We start from the raw sequence: 11837 nt of genomic DNA on the forward strand, positions 1-11837 counted from the left end.
AATGATTTTGGAATTATTTTTCTCTACATATTTGACTTATGTTTTATTGTAAACTTGGCAAAAGAGGGCACTTGTGTGTCCTGTCCAGGTGTACACAGGGGTTGATTGATTCATCTGATTCAAGATCTATCATGGGGAACTACTTTAAAACTGTGTCCTGCTCACTGTCAACTTGGAAGGGAATACATATTTGTATAATTTATTTTGATTTAGTATTAACAACTAACATTTCAGTAAAAAGTAAAATAATTTTAAACTAGACACCGGAGAAGTTTTTTTTGTATATAGCATTGCCTTTATTTAAGCAGGTAGGTCAGCTGAGAACCAGCTCTTACAGACAGTGTATTACAGTTTACCTAAGCAAACTACAAAATGATACAATTAAACACAAAATAATCATTGAGACAATTCATCAACCGTATTTAAACATTCAAAAGAAATTGTGTCACTGGTGTGGGTTGGGGAAATAATCTCACACCAGCACCAAATCTCAGAAATTGGCCCCTTCATAAAATCACAATCACAGCCTACTCATCCAGGACTTAATTTTTGTGCCAGCTTCATCTCCCGAGGAGAAAGGGGGAGAGTGGTACGCCCACTGGCAACGAACTGTAGAACCCGCACAGCTAGACCAATGAGGGAATAGCTGGAGGTGAAGGGACGACGAGTTTTTCCCCTGGCTGTTGTGAAGTGAATAAGAGATTGTAATTATCATCCTCCGTCCAAGGACAGAGCACAATTATGTTTAAGAATATACTGGGTCCGTTGCCACGGGTCGGATATGGATTGACCTGCCCCATATCCCGCTTACAGATGGCCAGAAACGGATCAGTACGATTCTTAATATTCTCCGTTCTCAAACGGGGCCGTATTGTACGCTTAGTGGTTACTATAGTTTTACTCGTTTATCTGACTCCATTTAAAATATAATTTAGAAATTTGGGTTTGTAACTTACGCAGACCTCGGGAGTGATTACACTCGACTCGTACCTGCGCCACCATTACTCAATATATGCTCCCGGGATTAGCATTACTGCTGAAATCTCAGTTCGGTGGAGAACTCAGAGGCTGAGGGTCCAATCAACACAATACATGCAAACCTGCCATGATATTTGCGAGCCCAGGTCGGCGTAGCATTGTCTGGGCTCCTTAGAGCTAATTTGGCAGGAACCAACGCTGTAACGCCCATGGGTTCCCTTCGCACCAGATTACAAGAGCCGTGCGTCGCCCGACCCTTTAAGGGACAGAAATTGCTGGCCTCACAACTTAGAACTATCACAGGTGTACCGCCCCGCCGATCGGTCGGTCTTTGGCCACCATTTCCCCCTGAGTATTTCAGTTGTAATTTAGGCTGAAAAGGTACAAGATGAATTAGAGTCATGGAGATCACGCAAATTACAAGCAAAATAGTTTATTTGCAGACAGGTAGGCAGTTAACGTAGAATATCAGTCAATTACAATTAGACAAATTGAAAATAAAAAGTATAGAGTAAATAATCTTACCCAGCCTGCTTTCGCTATGTACATACATCTACTGATGCCTCTGGACACATCTTCAGTGATGTTCCTGGAATCATCGGGTGTTTCGGGTCTTTCAACATCATACACCCTCCTCCAGGTGACCCAACCGGGGCTGATCAGACCCCAGCTGGTGTCCAGATGGCTAGCTACCATGACTCCATGGCTCTCCTCTTTTGAGCCACAGCCATCTTGAGGCTCTCTCTGCCGCATCGGTGGTACTGCAGATGGCTCTCCTCTTCCTCTCTCCCACGATGCCTAAGCTACTGAAGGCTCTGGCTAAAGAACGGGCTGCAAAACCCCTGCATCCGACCTCCACCGGAAGACACCTTGCTCTCCACCCAGCCTGCTGACAATCACTGACCAGTCCCGCGTACTTGGAGAGTTTCCTCTCAAAGGCTTCTTCCAAGCGATCTTCCCATGGGACCGTCAGCTCCAGCATCACCGCTTGCTTGGTGGACTCAGACACGAGTCCACCAAGGGTGGTAGCAGCGATGTGACTGGGGAACTTCAACTGTCGTTCGAGGTCCACCAGCAGCTGCCAGTCTCTTGCAGAGGTCAGGATGCCAGCAGATGTTCTTCTGGCAGGGGTTGCCTGCTCCCCAGCTCTGACAAAGGCGATGGTTCTCTTGGAGGGTCGGAACTGCTTTGCCCACAGAAGTCCAGCACTGATGGCTTCAGCAATGGTCTTAAGGACTTGGTCATGCCTCCAACAGTACCTTCCATCTCCAAGTGCCCTGGTACAGCAGCTGAGGATGTGTTCTAGGGTTCCTCGCTTGGAACACAAGGGGCACGCTGATGTCTCTGCTAAGCCCCATGTGTGCAGGTTTGACGGGCTTGGAAGCACGTCGTAGACTGCCTGGATGAGGAATTTGATGCGTTGAGGCTCGGCTCTCCAGAGCTTAGTCCAGGTCACTTTCCTCTCCATCGCATTCTCCCATCTTGTCCAAGCTCCCTGTTGTTTCATCCCCACTGCCCTGCAGGATCTTGTCTCCTCCTCTGCTGCTCTCACCTCCTCCTGGACAAGGCACCGCCTCTCCTTTCCCCTGGTGTTCAATTGAGGAGTTGGGAAGGACCCTAGCCCAGCTCGGCCCCGTGTGACCACTCCCACAAGGTTCCTGTGACGTAGCCTGGCCTCTGCCTCTTGGACAGCATCCTCTGCTCTCCACTTCCTGCCAGTCCTCACTTGGATCCCAGCGTTGGCCACCTTCGGGTCACTCGAGTCCCTATACTGCACCACTTCTCTAGCCCTCGTCACCTTGAATTCCTCCTCCAAGGATCTAAAGGGCAGCTGTAGCTTGTTGTTACGCCCATAGAGAGCGATGCTGCTCAGGCTCTTTGGTAACCCAAGCCATCTTCGGAGGTGTTTGCTGACCTTCCTCTCCAGGGTCTCAACCGCTGAGATTGGGAAGGCATAGGCAAGGAGGGGCCACAGGATCCTGGGGAGAATGCCGTGCTGGTACACCCAGGCTTTAAACTTCCCCGGAAGGCCTGACTTGTCCACGGTTTTCAGCCAGCCATCCAACTCCGTGCAGGTGGACTGAATTGATGATGTGTCTCTCAGAGAGCTGTCAAAAATCTCGCCCAAGCTCTTGACTGGCTTCTCTGTGATGGTAGGGATGGCTTTGCCTGAGATGTTAAACCGGACCTTGTCCTCCACCCTCCCTTTCTTCAGCACCATAGATCTTGATTTGGCTGGTTTAAAATGCATCCGGGCCCACTCCACCAGCTTCACGAGACCCTTCAGAATCCACCCGCAGCCTGGGACTGATTCTGTCGTGACTGTGAGGTCATCCATGAATGCCCTGATGGGTGGCTGCCGTTGACCGGATTTTGATCGGGGCCCTCTGCACTCTGGCTCAGCAGACTTGATGAGCATGTTCATGGCAAGGGAGAACAGCGTCACAGAGATAGTGCACCCTGTGATAATGCCAACTTCCACCTTATGCCAAGATGATGATGTTGCTCCTGAAGAAACCCTCATCCTGAAGTTGTTGTAGTAGTCAGCGATGAGGTCTCTACACCTGCTGGGGACATGATGTTTCATCAGAGTGAACTGGACCAGCTTGTGAGGAATGGAGCCGAATGCATTCGCCAGGTCGAGCCATAACACTGACAGATTGCCTTTGTTCTCTCTGGCCTCCCGGATTAGCTGTGTCACCACACCGGTGTGTTCCATACAGCCTGGCATTCCTGCAATGCCACCCTTCTGGACTGATGTATCGATGTAGGTGTTCTTTACCAGGTAGGTGCTCAGCCGTCTGGAAATGGCACTGAAGAAGACCTTCGCCTCGACACACAGCAGGGAGATGATGCGGAACTGGTCTAGCGGGGTGGAGTTTTCCTCCTTCGGGATCCACACCCCTTCAGCCACTCGCCATTGTTCTGGGATCTTCCCCCTTCTCCAGAACACTCGCATGAGTTTCCACAGACGCTGTAGGAGTTTGGGGCAGTTCTTGTACACTTTGTATGAAGTGCCACTTGGTCCTGGAGCAGAGCTAGCCCTCGCTTTGCGTACAACCTCTCTGACTTCCTTTAGCTGCAGCTCCGACTTGTCAAACTGCACTTCGGGTTCAGGGGGGTCTATAAGGATGTCGCACTCTCCCAACTCCTGCTCTCTCTCAGGATCGCTGTACGTCCGAGTGAGATATTGGTCTATGTCTTCCTGCGAGGAGGCAAGTTTCCCACTGCGCTTCTGCCCCAGAAGGTCCTTCATAAACTTGAAGGGGTTGGCGATAAAGGCGGCACGTTTACGTGCCCTCTCACGACGCCGCCTCCGATGCCACTCTGCTCGGCGGAGAATCGTGATCTTTTTCCTTAGGATGCTCATTAGCTGGGCCAGGCCAATGCGCTCCTCTTCTCCTGCCACCTTGTGCTGGGACTTAAGCGTTTTCATCTCCTGCCTGATGTTATGGATTTTAACAGCTCTTTGGTTCTTTGTGTAGGGTGTTCCGGAGCTTTTCTTCTCTACACACATATACAGAATATGCACAGTGTGGGAAATCGAGTGCGATCTTCCCTGATAGGCTCGTCTCCCTGGCTTTTATGCCAAATCATGTGTTTGATCCAGGCGGCAGTGCTATAAATTAGCCTGGTGGGGTTGTCGAATCTGGAATTTAGACCCCCTCCTTCGGGTTTGTCAGGCAAGGGTAAATAGAGAATTAGGTGATTTACCCGAGAGGACATTTCACTGTTTCCAGTTTTATCCTGAGTTCCTGAAACTATGGTTTATTAAATTCTATTTGGTATGAAATGTATCATCTGATTCCTTGATTTTACTGGATCACATCCATACCAAACAGATTATCCTAATGTTTTGTTATGGTGCAGTTATCATGAAACCTCCCTCCTGTGTATCCATTTTACATGCAATTCATGTTATTACTACAATGGACATAATGCAATACAACAAGGATCACATGGGCAATGTTTACAATATTTTACCGAATCTATTGACCATTTCAACAACAGTTGTGACGTTTTCATCCAGGAGAGTAGTCACTGGGGTAATGACTGCAGTGCCCAAAGGAGGGCACTGTGGTACTGCCCGGAGTCTTTCCCCCTGGAAGTGACCAGGTATGGGGTCATGAGATAGGTCACAAATGTTTTAGGCACATTCTTTTCCCATGAGGTTTAATGGCCCTCATGGCCGAATTGACCTGGAACCACTCATCCACCCATCATATATTCATCCCTTATCTTCTTGGCGTCAATCGTCTGGAACTCCCCAACATGTAATACAAACAGCATTGTCCTTTGTCCCTTTTGACACACACCAGAACCCCCACTTCACAAATGGCAGAACCCCCAGCTCACAGGCTCCTCACAGCACACTTCGCCTCCCTCCTACAGAACCATGGCTTCAGGTCCTGAGGGGCGGAACCGCCAGGGACTTTGGTCTCGCTCCCAGTTCAAGCCAGGGGTCGACCGATCAACTTGCCAGTGGCAACATGCAGATAATCAAGAAGCTATTCATCCTGCCATATCTGATGAAGGAAGGATATTAGGCAACTCCTGCAATCTGGATGGGAGGTGAGTGCTGGCATAGCATAGGGTAGTAATCCATGGTAGTTTTGAGTCTGGGGCTTGTATATGCAGTCCGGGAGTAGATGGCAGGCATATACAGCCAACATATTTCCAGTTTGGTAGAAACATACATTTGTTTTGCTAATTATGCAATACATACATATTTATGGAACTAAAAGTTTGGTTCCATGAATATGACTAAAGTTTGACTAAAGTTGAATATGCCTCAGCAAATGCAAAATCTTTAACTACTTCTTAATGTTGCATAAATGCATTGCTAGGTAATTTCAGTACAGAACTAGTGTAAAACATGGTCAGGGTTGTCAGGGTTTCCTACCCTTTCCAAAAAGGTATAATGTGTAATATTTAGGTGATGGACAGTTTAGGAATATTGCTGCAGTCACGTAACACAATGAATATATAGCTTTACCTTTATTTAATAATGAATATACAGACATGTGTAATTGCAGTATTTGGACTTGCTATAGATAAAACTGTAATTGTACTGGCTAACAGGGCTCTGGTTAACATAATTTTGAAATAAAGTTCCATTTTGAATGTGATGCAGATTGATTAGAAAGTGTTAGGGTGGGTAATCCTTTTTGGAGTGCTTTTTGGACACTTTGGGCATGCTTTATGAAAACAAACTCATGTGTGAATAAAATACACGTGAAGGTAAATTTTATTTACATCTTGTATCAAATAATCTGTTTTAATGGAATGATAAGCTTTTCTGATCATTCATATTGCTGGACAAAAAGATATGCAGATGTTTTGTATTTGAAGAGATTATTGGACGCTTGAGGACATCTGTCATTATTTATTCAAATAGTAAAATAGCAAAAATCTACAATAGCTCCCTATTCAGAACAATGGCAAACGCAGGTTTGTTTTTCCCCTTGGAAGGATCCCCCTACATGACTGAGGCGTTGTTGACTGGAGATCTATTTAGCTGCAATAATTCCGGTAGTCACAGGGATTGGGAGTTTCCGGGGGAATATCGATCCCTGGTCCCCTCCAATCAGAGCAGTTTAGAGCCTGGGCTGCCGGGACTTCTACGTTTTTCTCATATACAGTTATTTTCCCACTTCAAGCACTGCCTTCATGGAAGTAAAGTTATAGGTACTGAAGGTTTGTAGGTTGAAACAGCATTTGTTTTGGATGAATGCACCGGTTTTCTGTGATTGCACAGATTCTGAGACGTATTGTTCCGACATAGGGGACAGCAAGGCACAAACATTTTAAGTGAATTAGTTAACGTTTAATTAAATTAATGCTTGCCTCGTGGAGCTTGAAATGAAGCCGTACATTTCAGCAAAATAATACGTTTTTAGATATAATTATAGCTTTATTTAACACGTGGTAGCTCAGTTAAGAAAAAACTCTCACTGACAAAATATCTTGCACTATTACACAAACCGATCACAAGAAAAGGGGAAAATGACACAAAATATTATTTATTAAAAAATCTTTTTTTACATACAGCTGCTAATGCAACGCTTACATTTTCAATCATTTATTTCCAGGCCAGGAAAATACAATTCACCTACGTAACATGGGACATCACACATACCTACTCAGTTGAAGCCAAAATTAATTAAAATATCAATTTACGACCACACTACTACTCTGACTTTCTTGAGCATAGCCAGGATTCTGTTCCTGATTTCTTTGGTTGCCAGGGAATACACAATGGGGTTCAGACAGGAAGGGACGCAGGAAGCTAATGACAAGTTCACCATTCTGATGTTTGGATCGACAAGGAATGCGAAAAGTTCGATGGTGTACAGCGTTAAGGTCGGCACGTAGAAAATCGCCACAACGATGAGATGTTCTGTGCATGTTGCAAGTGCTTTGTACCTGCTGTCCACGTTCTTCATTCTAAACACGACTCTCAAAATGCAGGCGTATGACACGACGATTAAACCAATGGGGCTGCACGTATTCACTATAGCCAGAACAGAGGCACTGGTCCGCTGCAATGTATGATCATTGCACGATAGGTGGAAAACGGCCACGTACTCGCAGACAAATTGGCGCACAGTGAGTGAAGCACAGAAAGACAGTTTTGTCAAGATCAAGGCCAAGTACATCATGGTGCCTACACAGTACAACCAAACAAACGCTAGAATACTGGTCATTCCTATGGGCGTGTTGATAGAATTATGCCTCAGTGGGAAACATATCGCAATTAACCTGTCATAGGCAAGTACACTGAGGGAAATCGACTCTAGTGTTATCGCGCCGTTATAAAAGAAAATCTGCGTCAAGCAGGCATTGTAGGACATAAAGGTATCTCTTGTGAAAACAGTCTTGATAATACTTGGAATAAAGGATGTACTGCACACCATGTCAACAAAACCTAAATTTGCCACCGCGATGTACTTTGGAGTGTGTAGCCGAAGATCCATCCATATAATGGTAATGATAAAGGAATTGCACAGAATAGTTACAATATAAACGAAGCCGAGGAAAATTACATATAAATCAGCAAACTTTAATTCCGTAAATCCGATAACGAAAAATCCCGCCGGTTTTATGATGGAGTCGTTTGTGATCGAAGTGGCGAGAATTCCCATTGCACGCCTGCGCCGCTCTCCGCGTGGCTGCTTTTCCTCAGGGCCCTGAGAGAGAAATAAATGATAACCAATAAAGTCACACAACCACGCGACATTTAGCCAATGTTCGGTGACCATTACCCAATTTACTTAATATTTGCACATTTTGCAGGCGCCTTTTCCATTGGCACACATATTACTTTGTTCCGCACACAATCCATGCATATTTGTATCTTTCCTCTGTAGAAGTTCAAGATCAGTTCTTGACATTCTGTACCAAAGTGTGGAATGTTTAAACGCATATGTTGTGTAAAATTCAAATTATTTATTTGCCCCGTGTTAAATTGTTCAGATAAATTAAACCAATACATTCAGTGACACCTGTATCCTGGAAAAATGTGGCTATAAGTAGAAACTAATAAAACAATAATTATTTTACCCCAAGCATAACTGATATTTTGGAGAAGTGCGCATGTTGATTTCCTTTTGTGTAGTTTCGGAAATGTCTAATACTAAAACACTCAAAATACATACTAAAACAGTTCGGCTTCAACACCACGTCATTGCTTTTATTATGCCTATTTGCTGCACCTCATTTTTATCTCCCAATGTCGCTGTTGAATTGTTTCCAAAATTACAGCGCCTTCAATGGACGCATACAATCCGCTCAACATACGCTCCTCTCTACCGAAACAGCGGATGCAAACTGTAGCATAATACTCGCACTTACAGCACGCGTCCGCTGCTGCCTCTTTTTCACACCTGGCACGGGCCCTACTTCGACTACTCAATAGCAAAAATAAATGTTTAAATCAATTTTTAAATCAAAGGTGCGCAGTAGAATTAGCGCATTAGGAAAACGCTATGCTCACCAGTTCTCCTCAGCATTGGTCAGTGTTGAAACCCGTTAGTCTAATGTGCTTCTCCCCCATACTGCAGAATTTATATTCTGTCTGTGAAATCGGTCTACTTGAGAATTCGCCTGGGACATCAATTACAATCCGCAACTGCCCTCCATTGGCTGTAGAGTATACAATCCCTTTGGTTTAGAGGTATTAATGAGGTCACAGTTTACATTGCATTTCGCAAACGACCTCATCCGGATAAATTTAGACAATCTATATCATGGCAGGGGCGATTCTAGGATTTTATATTAAGCGGGGCTGAGCCCTGAATTGTAGTTAAATGGACAAATAAAGCTAGGGGGCCCGGGAGCATGCTACCCTCTTTTTTTTTTCTTCTCTTTTTTAATAACCCTTAAAGGCCACTTCTGATGGCATTTTAGGCAATAATCTTGGACTAAATAGGGCCTTTTATAAAACTGAAACACTGGACTGGAATCTGTATAGTCTTACTTATCTTACTAGAAGAGATGTATTAAATATCCGATATGCTCAAACATTTTTTTTTTTTTACAGATTTTATATTTAAATGAATTTAAAATATTTCCATGAAGTTAACCTTAATGATAAAAAGAAAATATGGAACTTTTACATTAAATCTTGAAGTTAAATCGAAATGTTACTTTTACACTTTGTTACATTTAACAATTTGCTGTGAGAATCTACATTCAAATTAAATAAATCTGACAAAGTAGACATCTACAATTTCTATTTAAGTAAAACATTTATTTCTTAACCTAAGATTTATTAAGATAAATATCTAAATGGTTAAATATTTATTGATTGAGCAAATTTGTCACTAAATGGAAAATGGTTGGAATTTATACAGCGCCTTTATCCAAATCGCAGTACAATTGATGGTTGTCATTCACCCGATCATACACTCAGAAACCAACAGCGATGGGCTGCAATGCAAGGCTCCAACCAGCTCGTCAGGTGGGATGCCATGCTGGGATCGAACCAGCAACCCACCGACTGCCAGACGAGTGCACTTACCTCTTGAGCCAATGTCACCAAATATTTATTTAGCAGAGCAGATATAACATATCTTGCATATTTCATATTTAAACCAAATAAAACCATCAGTTTCTCCCTTTGGTTTATAAATTGCATCTCATCAATTTGCCATTTATTTTGATTTATATTGATCCCTTGAATAAATAAATAGATAACTTCTATCACATTGAATTTTAAAAAAATAATTAAAAAACCGATTCTAATGTTTCGTTGGGCAACAAAAGACTTACTGATCTTCTGCTGCTGTAGCCTATCCGTTTGAGAGGCTTGACGCGTTGTGTGTTCAGAGACTATATACCACTGTTGTAATGTGTGGTTATTTGCTTTTATGGATTTAGTTGCTGCCACATTATTGGCTGATGAAATATTTGCATTAACAAGCTGGTGTACTGGTCTACCTAATAAAGTTCCCGGTGTATAGTCAGTTGCTGCCAATGGTTTGCTGAAGCAGGTTATTTATGCTAACGAGCTGGTGTTCCTAATACAGTGGTCATTGAGTGTGTACGGTGTTATGTTTGTGTGGCGATTTGTGACTGGACGGACCATCGGTTTTGACAGTCGAATGTTTTAAGATTGCTAATTCAATTTGTATGTCAAATTTGACTGAGTTAGTTGAAATTGTATACTTTCTTCATCATCTCTCTCCACCACATACACGCAAGCTCTTCTGCGCACAGACATATAACCACATACGCACAAACTAATCGTATACAACAAATACTTTAAATACTTTATAACACAGCATCGCAAAAATAATATATATCTAGCAAACATTGCATGCAAGATATATTATAGTACAATCAACGTACAGATTTAAAAGTATTTTTCTCTAACCCATGTGCATGCAGGCAGGTAGAGGCTCTATCTCAGTGTACTGCGCGCGCGCACACACACACACACACACACACACACACACACACACACACACACAACAAGCCGCCTCTTGTGAGTTGCACAATTGATTTATTTCAGTTTGGTGGTGGAAGTGGGTGCCATGTGGGAGCGGTATTTCAGATCACATTTGTGGTGACCAGGGGTGAGTTTGCCGAAGCATGTCGTAGCTGCACGAATGTCTCTTCATGTGCTTACTCGAGTAGTGCGTGATTTTTTCCACGACATCCTGGGACTAGCCGTGAGATTCTTCTTGAGTGAAAAACTCACCCGTTCCAAATGCCTGGAGAGTTAACTCAGGTAACACTTGCAGTAATCTTTAGGAAAACACGTTAAATTGTCGAGAGTTGTCTGAAATTGTGTGTGAAATAGCTATGTCGTGCTTTTTCAAGAGACTTCGCTATCAGGAAACTCACCCCAGTTTCACAGTTGTTTTTTTGATACCTAATGGTATATTATATAGTATTACACAAGCAGAACGCAGGACAATAAAATGCTAAATGACACAAAATAGAAATTAAAATACAGCTGACAATGCAAAACTCAGATTTTCGAAACGAATTCATGAGTCACGGATGTTGGTGTGGAGTCTCATAGTTCCTGCGAAGTAAAGTTAGACTACATTTCTCTTGACTTCGCCATCGTCTTGCAGAATTGAGGCTAAACACCAATGTATAAAATATAGGAATGCATTATTTTGAAAATGTAATTTCACTGCAACCGTCGCCTCTACGCCTGCCCTGTCCATACTGCTCCCTTGACTTTCTGGAAGATAATAAATATTCTGTTCTTGATTTCTTTTGTTGCCAAGGAATACACAATGGGGTTCACACATGCCGGAATGCATGAGGCTAACGACGAGCTCAGCATTCTGACGTTTGGATCGACAAGGAATAAGAAAAGTTCGATGGTGTACAGCGTTAAG

The 11837-nt window shown here is 43.5% G+C and overlaps 1 pseudogene; it reads right to left on the minus strand.

The window, feature by feature from the left end:
- Positions 1-1600: 1600 nt before the first annotated feature.
- LOC133133456 (uncharacterized) lies at positions 1601-4495 on the minus strand (annotated as a pseudogene).
- Positions 4496-11837: the final 7342 nt, after the last annotated feature.

This window comes from Conger conger, chromosome 7, assembly GCF_963514075.1.
Source record: "Conger conger chromosome 7, fConCon1.1, whole genome shotgun sequence".
In the NCBI taxonomy this organism is placed as follows: Eukaryota; Metazoa; Chordata; class Actinopteri; order Anguilliformes; family Congridae; genus Conger; species Conger conger.